The sequence below is a fragment of the Eretmochelys imbricata genome, chromosome 1 (assembly GCF_965152235.1).
Source record: "Eretmochelys imbricata isolate rEreImb1 chromosome 1, rEreImb1.hap1, whole genome shotgun sequence".
In the NCBI taxonomy this organism is placed as follows: domain Eukaryota; kingdom Metazoa; phylum Chordata; order Testudines; family Cheloniidae; genus Eretmochelys; species Eretmochelys imbricata.
Window position 1 is genome coordinate 230,395,052 of NC_135572.1, and position 19,611 is coordinate 230,414,662.

Here is a 19,611-nt window from a genome sequence, read left to right on the forward strand (position 1 = left end):
CCTGGCTTTGCATAATCTCCAATGCTATTCTCACACTGGTTACAACAGAACTACTGGCCAACAGAGTCAACAGGAAGATATAGATAGAACACGAAGTTCTATCTCCCAGCTTTTCCCATAAAGCCAGAAAATGAGGGGGAGGGAATGGACCTAAGAAGTAAAAGAAAGTGATAAGCATGGAGAGGGTATTCTGAAGAGGTAGAGAGAGAGAGAAAGAGAGAGAAACCATATCTAAACAAAAAGATCCTAAACCTGGATACACCCTGGTGAGGAGGCTGTGAAACTAAATTCTTAAAAATGCTTAATGCACAATCTGTTCAATAATTCACTTAGGGACACTTAAAAGACAGCTGTGAAAAACTTGGTGGCTCCAGGTTGCACACTTCTGGCAATCCCAATTCTTTTTTTACCCTCTTTGAGTTCATGTGAGTTTAGAACCCCTGGACTGATTCTGCAAACGAACCTTTACTATGCATACAGACCTACTGTAGAACACATTGTACAGTTCAGACTCCTCAGTTTAGATTCAAATGAAGGCCAAAATGCAAAGGTAAACACATTTGGAAACACTAAGTTAAATCTTATTTCACACTAAAATATTCAAATCCACAAGCTTTACATAGTTTGGATACACAAATACAAATTGGTCCAGGTTTGTTTGAAAGCTTCATGAAACTTATTAAGGACTGTGTTCCGATATCCTTGTCAATGGACAAGTGTGGAGTAAGGTGATGTTCAGTGTAAGGATATCAGAATCTGGCTCTGAACTTTTTTATCTTCATATCTAGGTAAATTTTGAGAATCCCTCATCACAGTAGGCCAATTTTTCAGAAGTGACTAGTGACTCAGTTTTTAAGGGTCCAACTTGAGGCATTTTTTAAAGGTGCCTGGTTTTCTGTTTTGCATACTCAGCGCTTAATGAAAATCGCTCTCTTTAAAAGGCTCTGAAGTTGGGCATCCAAATCACCACTTCTGAATAACTGGCCTAGGCAATAAATACATAATAACTTATCTTTAGGGATTGAGCTTCCCTTCCCAACTCTATGATTTGGCCACTGTTATATAGTTGGTTTCCTTTTTTGTTTGCTTTAAAGAAACCCTACTTCTCGTTTTTCTTTCTCCTCTTCCTCATTGTTAGTCCATCACTTATTTACTGGAGAAAGGTGTATGTTAAAAAGTGAGTCTGAGGAATGTTGGAATCAGACTTGGACAGACACTTGCTGTATGAAGTTCTAAGCACAAGTTGAATATTAAAGAATGTGGGTTGAATATTGAGTTTGCAATGAAACTCGCAAAGTCTCAACTGGTCTTGTGTTTTGTTGACTCATTACTAATGGCAAATAATTTATGCAAAAATCAATTAGATTTTTTTATTTTTGCAAAATATTAGACATTGAACTCCTCTACAACTGAGGGCCATTAAGATTTCTCCCATTTGCCAGTAACAAATGGTTTTGATGACAGAAGTACTCTAGCACAAAACAACAGTGTTTAACTGAAAAAACTATTGCCTAACTATATTTCTTTTCAATATAAACATGTTACTCAACTGATATACTATACATGTGAATGGAAGCAGAGAATGCACAGAACTTTTCAGGATAATCAGCATCTCATAGGGTTGGATTTTGAAAGAAAGATATTCTTTACTGACTACTGTATTAAAAAAACCCTGTTCCCAAAGGAAGGAAAAGGTCTAGATAGGGGAAAAAATGACATGACAAAATATAATATGGGCCTCAAGAGAAATTTATTGGCAAGCAGAATCTCAAAGACAAGTTATATTTTATATGAACTGGACTTGATCTAGAATAATGAAGGCACAAGGAAAATGATAAATACTAGAACTGTGGTAATGGTAGTCAAATCTAAGATTGCAAGGTTCAATTGTGTAAATATAGATTGAAGAGATTTCAAGCAAATTGGAATGTAAGATGACATCAGATCCAAAAACAAGAACAAAAAGCACTTTCTGTAATGGATAAATGGCTTTAACGCTCTGCAACCCCAAAGGAAAAAAAAACACCTGGTAAAAGTTAAGTTATGAAAAAGTTACACTAATATGAGAGAGGGGTCACTGAACTGGGAGCCGTGACATCCTGAGTTCTAAACCTGCGTCTGGCAGACACTCTCTGTAGCCTTGAGCAAGTCACAATCTTTGTGTTCTCATGAATTAATTTATAATCACAACACTATGGAAGATATGTTTGTAAAGAGCTAAAGGTGTGATTCTGCTGCCCATGTCCATATTAATCAGTACCTTACTTCCTCTCCAAGTCATTCCACTGAAATCAGTAATGGGACTGTTTGTACACAAAGTTACTACTCCATATGAGTAAAGATGGTAGAATGTATCCTAAAGAGATGCTTGTTAGGATGGCAAATTGTGAATTTTTCCAAATGTGCTAATTTAAAATGTAAGGGGATATAATCACAATTCTTAGAGTTACATAATATAAAATTTATCTTACTGTAGTAGCATATACCAGACATCAATATGTATTCCTACACACACCTCTCTAGATAAATAGCACCATGCATAAAGCCATACATTTACTGAAATGAGGGCAGAATGAGACCCTCTAATTTCCCAGAAAAAGCACCTTGTCACAGAACTAAAGGAGTAATTCCTCTATTTATGGCTGGAAGAAACTCTTATCTTGAGCCAAAGTTCTTCCGTTTACAATATGAAAGACACGGTTAATGCCAGATTACAAAGACTCTTAAAAATAAATATATATATATTTTTGAAAATGTGTCCTTCACTTGCTATAATACTGGAAAAAATTATCTATTAAATACCAAAAAATAAATAACTAAAAAAATTAAGTCCTCTGGACATTCATACTTTTGAAGTTTTATTTTGGCAAATATTAGTCAGATAGAGACAATGTTTGGTTATGTTTTCCAGTAAAGGTTATGAGGCACAGCTGCACAAATCATATGGGAGCACAAATTAGTACAGTGAATTCTGCTTATAATGGACACATCCTTGTTCCCAGCTTTTGTCGTTTAAATCTAGATGGTGTGGATGTATGACAAGGGTGTGTCCGTCAGAGAAATGGGGACAGAATAAGTACAAGACTTTTATGCCATTTAACTCAGTCTTGACTAGGCATTCTGTTTCTCACTTTGTAGGCCAAATTATGCCCTCTGAAGTCAATGGGAGTTGGACATGAATATCAGAAGAGAATTTGACTCTGTTTATTGAAATTCATTCTGTTGTCAGGAAACAGGCAGTAAATTTTTTTTAAAGGAAGCCAAATGTCAAAGTCAACAGGGAAAACTTAAGTTTGTTGGCTGTATGTTGTGGGTCCTGAAATATGAGACCATAAGAAATGGTTACTGTGCAGCATTTCCCTTACAGAGTAAATTATTTGTCATTCAAAAGATTTGTTTAAATAGCCTACTCAGCATGAGAAGATTTATTTGGTAGAAAACTGAATCTTTGGTAGCTCTATTTTATTTCTGCATGTGCCAGCTCTCCCCACCAGTAATCCCCTTTTCTATGCACTGCTAATGCCCACAGAAGTTCAAAAAGTGTGTAACATGCACTCTATGATATATGGCTAGAAAAATATATTATATGTAATGTTTAGCACTGGGTTCTTTGTTTGATATAAAAACTGCTTCTATGTAGAATATATATTTTATGATGCTTTCATAACAATAGGCAGTTAGATATCCGACTGGTTCTTAGACAGTTAGCTCTGTTGATGACACAGTGATTGGAACTTGACAGCAGAAAAATTTTACATATCTTCATTTCCTGAAGCTTTCCCACTCTTTGTTCTCTTAGGAGCTCACAATGTCTAATCTTTAAGAGAAGGCAAAACTTATTTTAATCAACAAAAAATGTACAGTTTGTATAGAAGAGGCTTGAATATAGAGGATTTTAAGCTTTAAAAATATGAACTAGAAAACAGAATTGCACTGACCTTGATTAATGACAAAAAAACTGGAAGCAGTTCTTAGTTTCAAGTGCTTTACTGACCAATTAATTGCTTTGGTGATTAGGGTTTTCATAAGACATTTGGAAACATTTTGTTTTTATTTTTATTGAGTTTAGTCTGAGTCCGTTTCTGGACAATTTACAAGGACACCGTCAACATGAAAAATCATATTGTAGTTACAAGAAACCCCTAATGTTATTAAAATTGAAGGTTGCTAGCAAAACACATTTTGCTTTCAGTTTGTTTACTTTGTGCATACGGATAGCATATTAAATAAAATTCACTGTTTCGTTGGTCACTTGCACTTGTCTCTTCATGAAGTAGCATGTTTATATTACTTGGTCTATGGCAAGCAGATAAGCACCCTCTTCACCAAACTCTTGAAAAGGGCATTTACTATTAATAAAAGCAGCAGCACTATTTATGTTTCTGAGTTTGGGGACGCCTGCACAGAGCTGAGAGCACGAGGCACAGAGGAAGGCTTCCCTTCTTCATTCTCTATAACCCTACATGAGGATGGGAACAATGGGAGCCTGGGAAGTGCGTACTTTCTTTCATTTCCTGGATCCAGCATGGGACAAGGGAGTGACAGAAAGCTGCAGGACCCTGGTACCTGCTTTTCCCTCCCCAGCCCCATACATGTAGCTTGAGACAAAGAGTATAGAAGTCGGGAGGCCTTATCCTCAATGCTGCTGATTCTGTCACAGCAAGCAGAAGACAGATAGACATGGACACAGAGGTAGGAGGCATGGTATCACTCTTGGACCTAACCACTTTTCATGGCTGAAAAAAACACTTATAAACATCAGCAGATAAGCAATATATATTAAATTCCACATATACTATTTATACTTGATTTTTTAAAACTGATCAATTCAAAATATTCAAGCTGACAATGTCCCTTTAAGGCTTTACTGAGAGCAAAACACCCTTCATTGGTGGCACTGTCCTGAATGGGTGTCACCCGTTGACAAGTGGACACAAATGTCAAAGTCAACATTATACATTAATACAAAATTGCCACCTTTCCAAGGGTCACAAATTCCAACAAGCTTAATAGCTATATACGGCATCTGGGTAAGTGTGAATACTTAGCATCTCTTCTGACGTTCTAAAACTGGAGGAACAGGTTCTTTTAAACAATATCACTTAGCTAGAGAAGAAATTCAGAGGGCAGTCTAGCCTGAAGCAATTCTCTTTCAAAAGAAGAGTCATTGAAACTAAAAGGTTTCAGAGTAACAGCCGTGTTAGTCTGTATTCGCAAAAAGAAAAGGAGTACTTGTGGCACCTTAGAGACTAACCAATTTATTTGAGCATGAGCTTTCGTGAGCTATAGCTCCGATGAAGTGAGCTGTAGCTCACGAAAGCTCATGCTCAAATAAATTGGTTAGTCTCTAAGGTGCCACAAGTACTCCTTTCTTTTTGTGAAACTAAAAGATTCTTCACTGAAACTCCACAATGAATTTTTGTGGTGGTTGGGTGGAAGAGAGTGCTCCCCAGATAGAAGATATTCATTCGGAGCATACACCTCTGTACAGGGAGAGAGTCTTCTCTCCACTGTGGTCTTTATAGAAGAGTTGCCAAATGATTTTCTATCCCCAGAAGGGTCTATGCAGCATCCTGCCCTTTTCACTGGAAGGGCTGGCCTTTGTGCAGCCCAGAAAACTGTAGACATTTTGCTGAATAGACCTTCTAAGAGTTTATTTTCTGAAATGGTTGTTTATGGATTAAAAATTATTCACCTCAGTATTTTCCAATGAAAGTGAAGAAAGTGTGGTACAATATATCTGGCAGCTACTTATACTGTAAAAATATAGATGGTAGACTAACATTTCAACTTACAATAAAGATTTATGGGTAATGGCACTGAATACAGATTCAAAATGATGTTCAGAAGATGGTGTCCTCTGTGCAAAGCTCATTAATAATGGATTGCATGACCTGATATTCTCTACTTCATGATAAATTCAGGAAAAACAATTTAAAAAGCAAGCTGTCAACATGTTAAAAACTTAAGTTGTTTGTTTTAATCCAAAAACATTGATAGAAATGCTTAAAAATAACATTCTATTTTGGCAGCCCATATGACATGTAGAAGGCATACACTTTTAAAATGGCTTTTTAAGTATCAGGTTGTAATTTCATAAACTATCATTACAATGCATCCTTTATTAATGGACTAAAGGAATGAAGTTCATCTGTTTGTTACTTTATGATCAAATTGCAATGCATTTATTAAGAGCCTGATTCTCCAAGTGTACGGAAGCCAATGAGAGCTGAACCTTTTAGAATTAGATCACAGATTAACAACATTTAATTTATATCCTCCTCCTACTTTCTCCAAATCCCTTATTAAGCCTGTTAATGTAAAAGGATTGGATATATCCACAAGAAACAATTACAGTCCAAGTTACTTTGCCGGTCAACAGCTAATGTTGTCATGACCAGATCTGGATGTAGAACAGAGAAGTATGGATCGACCAGGTATGTGGACCTTTGCTACTATCTGGGAGTTTTCTTTGGACATTATGTCTGAACTTCGTTATTTGCCACTGATGCAAACCAGTCAAACTAGGGTTATCCTAACTGGGAAGTTAACAGTGTGATCATCAGTGGGTTCAATCGACCATTTCCCAGACTGAATGATTGTTTATGTGAATGATCTGGAGTAACAACAGGTGTGCTTCAGGAGTCCAGGATTGTATCCATATGGTATCTCCATAGAATATTGACTCCTTTGCAACTCAGTGAAGTTGAAACATTGAATTTCTTGCAGTTGCCACCTGGATCAACAGTGGATCCATATTGTTCAACATCTCTGCCAAAAAAAACTTAGTAAGTCCCTGATTTTGGCTGATCCCTTTGAAAATACCTTGTTGATGGCTGCCTGAAGCTTGTACCCCTGGTCTTATTCCTTTCTTGTGAGGCTGCCAGTTTGGTCTCTTGAGAGTTGATGATAAAACCATGTTTCTGGGAGTTTTACTGTTCTCTCCATAGAGAGTTTTATTGGAATTTCTGGCAATTGATGTTCCAAACGAGATTATCAAAAATAGTTATAACTCAACTCCTCTGTTGCAGATTTTCTCTGTCCATGGTGATAGGAACAGTTATTAATATCCCTGGCACAGTTGACAGCCTAACAGGAGAACCTAATATCTGTACTAAGAGGGTTCAAAACTAAATCTGAAAAATTTCCATTCACTTTGCGCGACAGGAATGTGAGATACAATTCTTTAAGAGCTACATCCCCTTGGTGTATGCTGGATAGGGAGGACTCATCCTGAACTTTCAAAATCTAATAAATTTGTTGGGGGCTTATTGTATAAGACCGCTCTTATTACTCCAGCTTGTTCAGGACCACAAAATACTACCTTTTGGGCTTTTGCCAATCCTGCTTCCATCAACCAATGAGAAGGGGCATCCCAGAGATTGGGATCACCAGGCACGCAGTCAAAGGAGAATTACATTTTTTTGTATAATCTCAGTTTTATTCATTCTTGTTGCAGTGCCTGTAACCCAACTGCACACAGATCTGTGTCCAGCCTAACACAAGACCAGCATTGAAAGCATTTGCCCATAAAACTCAGCATACATTTTCTTTAGTTAGTTAGTTTCTTTAGTTCACTACATTGCTACTTTTGATGTTCAACTAAATAGTCACCTCTGATTCTCAAGCTGTCCCCTGAACACTAATCCCTCTTCCCTCCAACAGCAGCATATATCAACGTATATCAATTACATGTAAAAACATGTTTCAGAGTAACAGCCGTGTTAGTCTGTATTCGCAAAAAGAAAAGGAGTACTTGTGGCACCTTAGAGACTAACCAATTTATTTGAGCATGAGCTTTCGTGAGCTACAGCTCACTTAAATTGGTTAGTCTCTAAGGTGCCACAAGTACTCCTTTTCTTTTTATGTAAAAACATGTGCACAATTTATCTAACTGAATGTTTTTTCTGCTCAACTAAAATTAAGTTTTACAAAAACTCCATATGCATATCTTTATTTTGGGTTTAAAATATTACACTCACTGAAGCCTTCTAATTAATATAGCAACAAGTACAGCATTGGCAGCATCAATGCGAGATAAAACTACACCACACAATCACTGTGTCTCAGCTCTGAACTGTGAAGATCACCTTAAAGGGAAAGAGGATAGTTTAGTCTCCAGGACTCATTCCATGCATGGTCCCTTTTACTGAGACTTTCTATCAGTATATCCATTTATTGTAGTAGGCACACATTCATGTTTCAACCACTGCTACTCTAGGTTTATTGGAGGACCCTAGTGAGTTAATTAGCTGGAGCAAATTTAAATCTGTCTAGGAGATCAGAGTACTAGAGCAGGTAGATACCAACTTGAAGCGCATTCAGTTCATAACAGTTTATCTTTAGAAGGGTAAATAGAATTCATAATTAATTAAAGATAACTTAAGTCTTCCTTTTACAATTACATTTTCTATTTGCAGCTCCTCCTGGGGAGACACTTATTCTTCCTTCTGGGCAAAGTCCTCTCACACACACAAAGCCCAACTGATCAGAGATTGTCAGAGATAATAAGCCAAAGTAGAAGTTCATATCCCCAAACTATAGACAGGTTAAGTAGCAACCACGCTACTGAGCGGCACCCCACATGCTCCGTACTCCTTTACACACCACTGGACTCGTGTAGTAGTGCATCCTGTGTACTCTCCCTGCCTCAAACCTCTATAAGTGCCAATTTGTTAGATGGAGAGCCCCCTTCCACAATAGACAGTCACCCTGACACACAGGTTTGCACCACTCACCTGTCAAGTTAAAAGTAATTTAATAAAAATATTTGGACTTTGTAATAAACATCAGCTTAGATTTTTTAAAAAAATATCTTAAGAATATTTTTCACTACTTATGTACTTTGCCCAACATTTAAAAAACCCTTTACACTTTTCAATTTGCAAAAAAGGAGCTAACTCTAGCTTCTCTGGTTCCCCTCCAAGCCCATTTGCTTCCACTTATACACCTTTGCTGTTGGCCATATTAACTCAAATGATACCCCAGGCATCCAAAAGAAAGCAAACTGAGGCTGAATATGTGAGATATCTTCCGCAGCTGAATCAAGACATTCCTGCACCAGTAGTGATAAGATACATACAAACAGCATTCAAAGAAACAAACAAACCTGCCTTTTCAGGAGTGCAAAAACTATTCAGGTGTATCAGTATAACCTTGATGTGGGGGTGAGGCGAATAGGTGGTCAGAATCTGAGTCCTGCATTTAATTGATTATCTTTATTAACATTATTGCCAAAATGTAGCTTAAAGACTTTTCTATTCAGGTACATTCTCTGAAAAGCAGCTTTGTCCATGTAATTGGACTCTAAGATTGGTAGGGATATATGAGTTTAGCGAGTAGGGTCTACTGATATTTCTAAGCTTCATTTTGACTATACTGAATACTTTTCATTGTTATGTTAGCGCATAGTTCAAGTCCTGTAAAGCAAGAAAATTACTAATAGTTCTTGGTTAAAGAAGCGGATTATATACATACTTGCAATTTAAGCCTCAGGTAAGAGATTCAGAAACTGGCTAGGAAGCAGAAAGAATTTAGAACTCTCAGCGTTCAACAGGTCATGTGACCCAAAACAGTTTGTAGAATGGTATAATCCCTAGTTGTCTCTTTCTTTTCAAATGAAAACTAGAAATATGACAAAATAACTTTCTACACAAAAGTACTCAAAATGGAAGAATATTTCATAAAATACAAGAGGATGAATATAATTTTCTCTGAATTACCCTTAGCAGAAGACGTGACAGTGTCACACATGTCCTCTCTGCTAACATATGTATCTATTTGTAATAAACCTGGAGAAAAATCATCAAGATTTCTCAATTCTAAGAAGAAATAAAAATTATTGGTTGATTCTCAACTGCTCATAAATAGAGCTCAGATACAGTTCAGTGTGGTCGATGACAGGGACACTGTATCGGGGTGGTTACCCGCGCCTGCTCTGTGGGGCTTGAGAGCCAGGGCTGAGGGCAAGAAAAGCTAGGCTGATTGGGGAAATGGCCGCAGTTGGGCCATGCCCCAATCAGGCCACAGCTGGACCTATAAAGGGGCTGCTAGGCTGAAGCTCAGCCAGAGTCTCTCTCTGCATTCAGAAGGAGAAGGGCCTGGCTCCAGGGACCTGAAGGAATACCTAGATTGGAGCAGGGCTGAGGGGGACAGGCCAGGGGAACAGGGGAGCTCCGGCCTGGAAACCCTCAGGCTGCGAGGCCTAGATTAGGGCCTATTAGGTACTGGGGTTGCAAGGGGGCAGCCCACAGGTAGACAGAGGTAGCAGGTTCAAACCCCTTCGCCTGTGATGAGTGGCTGATGTACTGCAGTCTGCCCAGGGAGCAGGGCTAAGTGAGGACTGGCAGTAGCCAAGACTGAGGTGAAGTGGGGATAGTGAGTGTGGGGGGTTCCTCTGGGTGGGGAGACCCCGAGACTGAGGGGTTGCTGCAAAAGGGGCAGCACCCCAGACAAAAGGGCACCTGCAGAGATTCCCTCTACATATTTGGAATTCTCCAAAGCAAATCCGTGGCACCTTTAGTTTCACTTTATGCCTTCATAAGTCATGCATTTGGGGGACCAGAGAATCCAACCCTACAGAGTCTTAATTCAGGCACTGATTTTTTTTCCCACTGAGTTTTTCACTGCTTTGGCTATATGTAAAACACATGTAAGTAAGCTCTATTGCTCTGACAGAAGATAAAGAGAAGTCATAATATATATTGTATAAGCAGATACAATGGGAAAGACCCCTTGGTGAAGACAACAAAGTTTTTGCACTAAAAAATAATTTCAACAAGTGGAAATACTGTTCTGTGCTAAGTATTATGAAATCAACCTCTCAAATCCCACTTCAATTATTTACTCCACAGTACTGGAAAGAATTGTTTTAAAACACATGATGGGCCACATGTAAAAGTAAAAACAGAACCACAGTAATGGAGTAAAAATTAAGCACAAAGGGAAAGCACTTAGTGTATAAACGTCTTAGACAGAATCATGTGTGAACAAGGATCCATAAATATAACAGAAAATAAAACAGGTAATTAAATTATTTAAAATGTCAAATGTCCCCACATTCAAAGACCCCAGATGAATATAATTAAAGATTTTAATAACTCCTGTAAAATAACAAGGAAAATTTAATTAAAGTTCTCTGTTCCAGGATAACAACATTATGGGGCCAATCTTATTCTCACTGAGTCAATGGGAGCTTTGCCATTGACTTCACTGGGCAATGGATCAGGTTCCATATACAAAAAGGATAATAAAATCTCTTCAATGGTCACAGAACAAAGAATCTGGATAATTCATCATGCACTGATAAAATACACCCATACTCCAAAGATAGTGGATTGTGCTTCTGACTGAATAACCAGAACCAACATATTAGAACTGATAACTCATTTTCATTGGGTTACATTTACTGGTTGCCTTCAAAGGGGAAACTGGCCATGATGGCCCACCTCTGGTCTCCTCTCTCTCTGCACCAATCACACACACTGGCTGGCACTGCTCTTCCCTGGTTCCCAGGAGGGGAATCTTCAGAGATGGAGGTAGAGATCATATACCTCCCACGGAGCAGATACTGTCTCTCCAGTTGTCCTTATCCTGCCATGGACCCAAGCCAAGGCATCCCACCCCACACTAGGACAATGGCAGATGGCATTACAATGGCCATTTTGGAACCCCTGGGCCTTTCCAACAATGCAGGGACCGCAATCCAGAACGTCATGTTCTGTGGCATCTGAGTCCACAGCACTTCCATAGCTCAGCTCAGAGCAGACTCTGGTACAGAGGCCGGTGCCGAACACCAAAAGCCTTCACCTTGAGACCCATCCAGTGCTGAGGGAGAAGAACAGTGCCCCCTACCAATACAGGCTTCCTCCTCTTCTCCTATTGAGGCTATCCCGGGAACAGAGAGATCACCCTCTCAGGATAAAATGAATCAGGAGCTCCTCAAGATAGTAGTTCAAAACCTAAGGATCCAGGTGGAGGAAACCAGGGAGTCCTATCATGCCTTAATAGACATTCTAATGGCAACAGACTCTTCAAGAGTGGCATGGCCCCTGAATGAGGCCATTATGGATCCCACCAATGAATTATGGCAAACCCCAGCATCCCTTCAGCCGCTGACAAAGAAAATTGAGAAGAAGTACTTTGTCCCGGCTAAGGGTTATGAATTGCTGTATACACATCCACCACCAGGATCTCTGATTGTGTCAGCAGTCAATGAGCAAAAATGACAGAGGTTACGAAGGCCAAAAGGCCAAGGATTCCAAAAAATTAGACCTTTTTGGTAGAAAGGTCTACTCAATTGGTGGCCTCTAACTCAGGATTGTGAACCAGCAGGTGCTCCTGAGCAGGTACGATTTTAATTCTGGGGACTCCGTGCTGAAATTTAAGGAATTGTTACCCCAAGAATCCAGAAGAGAATTTGCAGCTCTCATGGAGGAAGGCAAATCAGTGGCGAAGGTGTGGAGGACTCTGCAGCTTGATCTATGGCCTCAACGGTGGCAAAGTATAGAAGTTCATGGCTTCAATCCTCAGGCCTGCTGCATGAGGTCCAACAAACCTTGCAAGACCTTCTTTTCGAGGGTACCCTGTTTTTTTCTGAGCAGACAGACTCCAAACTACAGCCTGAAGGATTCAAGAGCCAACTGGGAGTCCCTAGGACTTTTTACATCGACACCCATGAGGACACATTATAAGCCTCAGCCGGCTACTCAATTCTTCATGCTTCCTGCCCGGCAGAACTACCACAGGAAAAGAAGCATGGGCTTTAGGAGAAGACCTCTGCCCTGATCCTCATCTGCGTCCATGCCTGCCCCCCCAGACACTCTGGTGGATCCAAGCAGACCTTTTGATAGGATGCTTGGAGACAATGTACCAGAACAGATTTTGGATCCAACCTCTCCAGTTTCTGTAGACCGTTTATCTCATTTCTATCAGGCATGGTCCCATATTACAACAGACCATTGGGTGCGAAGCACAATAGCAGTGGGCAACACCCTTCAGCTCAGTTTTTCCCCTTCCTCCCACCCTCTCCCCATCCCTCTTCAGGGACTCTTCTCATGAGCAATTTCTAGCCCAAGAGGTGCAGTGGTTCCTAAGAGTGGGAGCTCTGGAAGAGGTTCCACTGGAGTTAAGGGGACAAAGGTTCTACTCCCAATATTTCCTAATCCCGAAAGCCAACGGTGGTCTAAGACTGATTCTGGACTTGTGAAAGCACAACAGATACATGAAGAAGCAAGTTCCCCATGGTGTCCGTGGCTTTATTCATCCCCTCCCTGGATCCAGGGAACTGGTATGCTGCCCTCAATTTGAAGTATGCTTTCTTTCATATCTCGATCTTTCAGGGACACAGAAGGTTGGGTTCATCGTGAACCATGTACACTATCAATTTGTGGTTCTCCTGTTCAGCCTGTCAGCAGCCCTTTGGGTGTTCACAAAGTGCATGGCAGTCATTACAGCCTGGTTGAGAAAGCAAGGGATTCAGATCTACCCTTACCTTGACGACTGGGTGGTCACAAGTAAGACAAGGTCCAGGTAGAGTCCACTCTAAAGCTAATCGAGTCAACATTCCAGGACTTGGGTTTGCTGATAAACGTGCAGAACTCTTCCCTCTCCCCATTTCAAAGGACAGAGTTTATCAGGACGATCCTCAACTGCATCCAAGCCAGAGCCTTCCTCCAGAAGCACAATTCCAAGCAATAGTGATGCTTATAGAGAACATCAGGGATCACCCCATCACGACAGTAAGGAACTGCTTGAAGCTCCTGCACTATGTGTCCTCATCCACCTATGTGGTTCATCATGCGAGACTTTGACTCAGACCTCTCCAGGCGCAGCTGCTATCTGTATTCTCATGAAACTGACACCATTTGGACACGGTTATCACAGTTCCCCTGTCATTGATTGCCTTCCTCAATTGGTGGCGAGACCATTGAGGGTGTGCGAGGGAGTCTCATTCTCAAGACTCCAACCATCAGTGTCTCTTGTTACAGACACTTCAGCAATGGTCTAGAGCCCCTGGAGCTGTCTTTTCCCCTCTGCCTGAGAAAGTGGGAGAGGAGATCCTAAGTCGGGGGAGGCGGGGGTGAGTAGGGGGCTGGGGGGGGTCAAGAACCCTAGGAGGAGCAGAGGTGAGGCAGGGGGCTGAACTGATGATGGGATTTAGGGGGCGGCCAGATTTAGGGATGGGGAGAAGGGAGCCTACAAGAGGGAAGAATAAAACAAAAATGAATTATTTTAGCTATTTGGACCCACACCTGTGTCTAACAGGTAAAAAAGAACATCTATATGCTTGCTGTACCTAAGAGTTCTCCTTTACTACTAAATTTTAGGATTGCTTTTATTGTGTATTATTTGTTTATTGTTCTCTTGTTATACTGACATGTGATTAGTCCTATATGAATTATTAATAAAACATTACCAGGCTAATCTACTTTTTAAAGGAATGGGCCCATTCATGATCAGGATATTCTAACTTAGAGCCATCAAATAAGAAATTTTTAAAAATTGTAATTATTGTTTAAATTTAAGTCACTACTTAGATTAAAATTATAATTTATAATTCAGCCACAAAAAAGGAGGTCTTCTGTAGCAAGTGGCTTCCTTTTGTAACTCTGATTCTTTCTATAAAACTTAACTTTGAAGACAACTTTCCAGCACACTAACCCATTACATTTTAATGTACAAAAGTTAGGGTTCTTTAGAATCTGGGTCCCAATGCAGATTAAATCTTGAGATTTAAGAAAAAAAACTTATTACACTTGGTTTTAGAAATAATTCCTTGGATGTGAGCATTTGTTGCTTCTTGGATACTTCCTTCCTTCTTCATAGCCTGCTCATGTGTAATGGTCTCATTTGCGGGATGGGTTGGAACACTTTATTCTAATCCAAGGCCATAGGTCTTTATAAACCAAAAACTCTTCCTCCCTCAGGGATATGTCAGGGGATGTGGTCTTTCCTGTCTCCTCTTTCTGAAAGCCTCAAAGCTTGTGGTATCTTATTAATTTCAGCATGTTATATGTGATATTACACTGGCTACACATATGAAAAGGAAGTTATTTTCAGGATTTTATTTTTTCATTTTTAAAGCAGTTAAAACTTGGTGTCTTATAGGCACTTGGAAAGATTCTAGCTGATACAATTTTAAAAAGAGAAAGGTCTCTTTTTAAAAAGGGTGATTATATAGAGTAAGCTGAAAGTGAGTGAGGACAGTTGTAACAGTTCCTAATATTGTATATTACTATACAAATTTAACATATAAAGGATTCTTCTTATTATTCTATATTAGAACCAGATTTATGACTTTTAATAAGTTGTAACATTTTGAAAATCATAACAAAAGACTACTTTTCTTTCAGTTTTTTCTGTCATACCTACTTTCTTTTCCTTTTTTGGGTAATGAATATTATATTGGGATTTTCAAGATCTCTAGACAAGTTCTTGCTGAGAATTAAGTGCAGAGTAAATTAAGCCTTCCTCAGTTTTACTTACTAGCAAAAATTATTTTGGGACATTAAAACTTCAAGTTGACACACAATTCTGGGCTGTTATTACTACCACTTTTTGAACAGACACAGAAACTTTTTCAAGAACGAGGATATCTGTAAAAGTTATATTTTTTAGCTGCTTATCACAAACTACACAAGTTGATAAAATAGATATTAGATTGAAACAAAAATTTTAAAAAATCATTTAATTAGTACGTCCGGCCGTGAGTTAGAAATTACTTTGAACATTGGTTGTACAGAACGTTTATTGTAAGGAAAGAAATGTATTTTGTACAATTTCAAAATAAACTGACGCTTCTGAACAAGATTCTGTTTATGGATCTTTTCCTAAAGCACTTAATCATTGCTAACCAAGTGGAAATACTGCTCTGCCCACGTCCCCTGCTTTGAAGGACTTTAAACATTTTTTTAAATAGAAAGGAAGTGTACTCTTACACAGTGTATGCTACCCATTAGTGGGTGGAACCGGATCTTCCTCTGATATTCAAAGAAAAATGGGAATATGATCTCTCTGAACTTCAGCCAGTAAATGTAAGTAAAACCTGTGCTTTCTCTGAGGGTCCTTCTTGGAATCCCTCCCAAAGTTATTGCCATTAAGTATAGTTCATAAAGTATATTTTTCATTCTGACAGGTGCTCCAGCTTTGACCAGAGATCCGTTCACACTGGCTCTGATGTAGCCATCTCAAAAGCTACTTTTGCCAAATGATTTGGGGTTACACACATTTTCCAATTTGAATGGCAATGCACACAGACTTCATAAATCTTGTACCAGGAATAGCTAGCTCTCCTTAACTGTATCCTTTCTGTACAGGCATGTGAGGCAACTGATCAATAAGTAAAACAAAAAACCCACTTATATTCAGCATTTTAACATTCAAGACTGGAATTCATTACGGAATGAATGGAAACTCCTCTTACAAGATAAATTGAAGGAAAGACTGATTCTGTCAAGGATATAATTTTCACTGTCTCCTTGATAAATATTTCAAGGATTAGATGCATTTGAATTTTCTTGTCTTATACTTAAAATTCTGCTTTGATTCAGAGACACCATTGTCCAGCTACTTTTAGTTTATATAATAAATGGCATCTCTCATGATTTCTTCTTTTTTCATCTAAATGTAATATGATGTGAAATTATATACAAAATGTGCATTACCATCTATAAACTGTATGTGTATATCTTTTATGCACTTAAAATGACTGCATTCTAGATGGTACATTATATTATACATGGTAACAATTACTAATGCATCATCTTTCAAAACTGATAGGCATTATCAGCTATAGTTGCGTCACAACTAATGTAAACTGACAATATATTAGGCTGACTAATTCCTAAAATGCATGAGAGAACCCGTTCTTCATAACTGTGTTCAGAGTACATCTAATTAAATATCAGTGAAAACCTAAAGTCAAAAACATGTTTCAACAAAATGATTTTCGATTTTTTGTAATAATTGGATGAATTAACTTTTTGTTTCTGTTTTACAATAGACTACTTTCTCAAGCATTGAAAAATACAAGAAAGAACAAGCATGTTTTTTGACAGAAGGAAGGAGTACACTGACAAAGGGAAGATAAGAGACTCTCCATTTATCTCAATCACCTGGAATCCTAGGAAGATCTAGCAAGCAAAGAAACTGAAAATAAGTAGCAGAAAAGATAGCAAAAAGGACAAGAAAAGACAGAAATCAATTATGCCCTAATTCACAGCCTTTGCAATCTCATTGTCTTAGATGGGGATGAACAATGTATACATAAGGGAGAATTTGGGCCAAGATTTTAGTATTAATTTTATACTGTAAGTTTCACAAGAGGTGACATAGCTGTATAGTAGTAAGACAATAAAACAATGGGAAGAGGTCTCCATGAAGCAACTATGTCTATAAATTATTTTTTTGGGGAAAAAAATCCATTCTTTCTGATGCAAATGGAAATCCATCTACCAAGGGATAAAATGGAGATGAGCTGCTGTAGATTTGCCAGATAAAAACATTCAAGGGATGTGTTAGTTTACCAAAACCTTCTCTTCATTCTAAATATCTTTTTATGATGTCCATTTTGTAGTGACTAGCTTCCAAATAAAAATGTAATAATACTTTTCACATTAAACTTTTAAATGACTTATGGAAAATAAAGTTCAGAAGACAGTTTAGATCTTAAAAATGTGAAGAAAGGAAGAGTAATAAATGATGTTTGGAGTACACAGACTTTTGTAAATGTTATGGCAAACAGGCTGTTTTCTCAGGGTAGGTTTTTAAGTTTGATGTCTTCACTGATCATAGTGAGTGCACAGTAAATGTTAACACAAGCAATAAATACTAAACTGACAATGGTTTACTATTGGGTCAACATCTTTTGAGCCTTTTGTAAAGGATGTAGTTAGTTGATTAATATTCTGTTTTTTGTGAAGTGGGAAAATTGCTGATACTATATGGATTCTTACACTATTTACTTGTAAACCTCAGTGTAAAAAAAGATTTTAGTTCTGAATGAGCACAACACTATGATGGCTGATGAGAATTACATAGTGTTTACTTCTTGCAGAAGTACTGTAGCAAATCTTTTGCACAGATGTAGTAAACAGAATTTTTGGAATCCATTCTGGTAGCTGAGATGGTGCTTATGACTACGGGGGGAAGTTATTATTTTAAATATCTTCTTCTAAGCAGCCAAGTCATCATCTTGAAGGTTTGACTGGATGGAGGAACCATCTGATTTTTTTTTTATTGCTTTTTGTATTTTCCAGACGGAAATGAAGATCTGTGGATGAACAATGAAAGCCATAGTATTCTTGGTGTCTAGGCAACGATTAGGATTAGTTTGCTAGCCAAATACTTCTTTCAATACTTTTAAAATAAACTAATGTACCTGTGATAAAATAACTGTTTTTGAAAGAGATGGGGGAAAATACACCTGCAAATGAGATGGAAATGGAGCCCTTGAGTCTCTTCATGTAGAACAGGGAAATATCATGAGAACTCTATAGAAGACATATGTAAGATCTTTAGTAAACTTTCACTTTTGATCCAGACATTCAACTATTTTATGCAAATTTCTGAATTTTTCTGCTGAATACAGCTTTGACAACATTTGTTTTGGGAAGGCCATATTTTCTAAACTACCAACAACTGTTGCTGACAGTGAGGATTTGTACTAGACTGATTAGTTGGTGGTCCAGGTAGTTTGTTTATCTGAGGTGTGAATTATTTTAACAGAGACTGATATTTTATGTGGTATCTTTTATTCCGTAATTGGCCCTTAGTGATTCATCAACATAGTCAAGATACAGATGGGCTCAAACATGTTCTCCCCGGGCATCAGTCTCACCTTCCCTGTCAACAAACCCAATATTGCTAAAACTAACCTCCAGCCATAAGATAATGACAGAGAACTCATCCAGTACTGCTCTTGGACTGATCAGCAAGTAATACTCTTGAAGTTATATGAATCTCTCTGAATTCCCACACTATTCCCAGCCTCTGCTGGCCAGGGAAGTAAGAGACCAAACACATGCTCTCTTTCACAAGACAACATGACTTTGTTACCAGTTATGTTCAAGCACAATGTTATATTTATATTTTCAGAGCTCTAAAATTACAGGGTTTGATTCAGGTGGAGCCTCAGATTATGCTAGGTCCCCAAATGGCTTGCAGATATCAAGCAAAACCCTAGAAGTGGACTGTGCTGAGTGGAAGGAGGTGTGGCCAGAGGACACATTGTCTCTGGACATCCAACAGGTAGCTTCTGCTGGCATGGTTCCTCTGAGCCACCACCACAACTCAAAACTGTCTTTCCTAACTGGTACCCATGGGGGAGAGTGGTAGTGCAAATATTTGCCTCCCGCGGAAGTGAATCGAGTATATACCATTCTAGAATGGACTTCTGTCCAGTTGGGTCCTAATTTTGCTCCTATTGAAATCAATGGCAAACTCCCACTGACTTCAATAGGAGCAGGCCTTTAAATGTTTGCAGTCTTGGTACATCAACTTTCTGAACAAGATGAAAATACCTTTTCAGAATGGTGTCTGACAACGTGAACATAATACCTAACACGTATTAGTGTGCACACAAGAGAATAAGTAACTCAACAGTTATGGAGT

The 19,611-nt window shown here is 38.6% G+C and overlaps 1 protein-coding gene across 5 annotated transcripts in view; it reads right to left on the reverse strand.

Moving 5' to 3' along the window:
- Nucleotides 1–19,611, reverse strand: part of CCDC91 (coiled-coil domain containing 91) — a 315,195-nt gene that overhangs the window by 37,499 nt on the left and 258,085 nt on the right. The gene's annotated exons all lie outside the window — the stretch shown is intronic.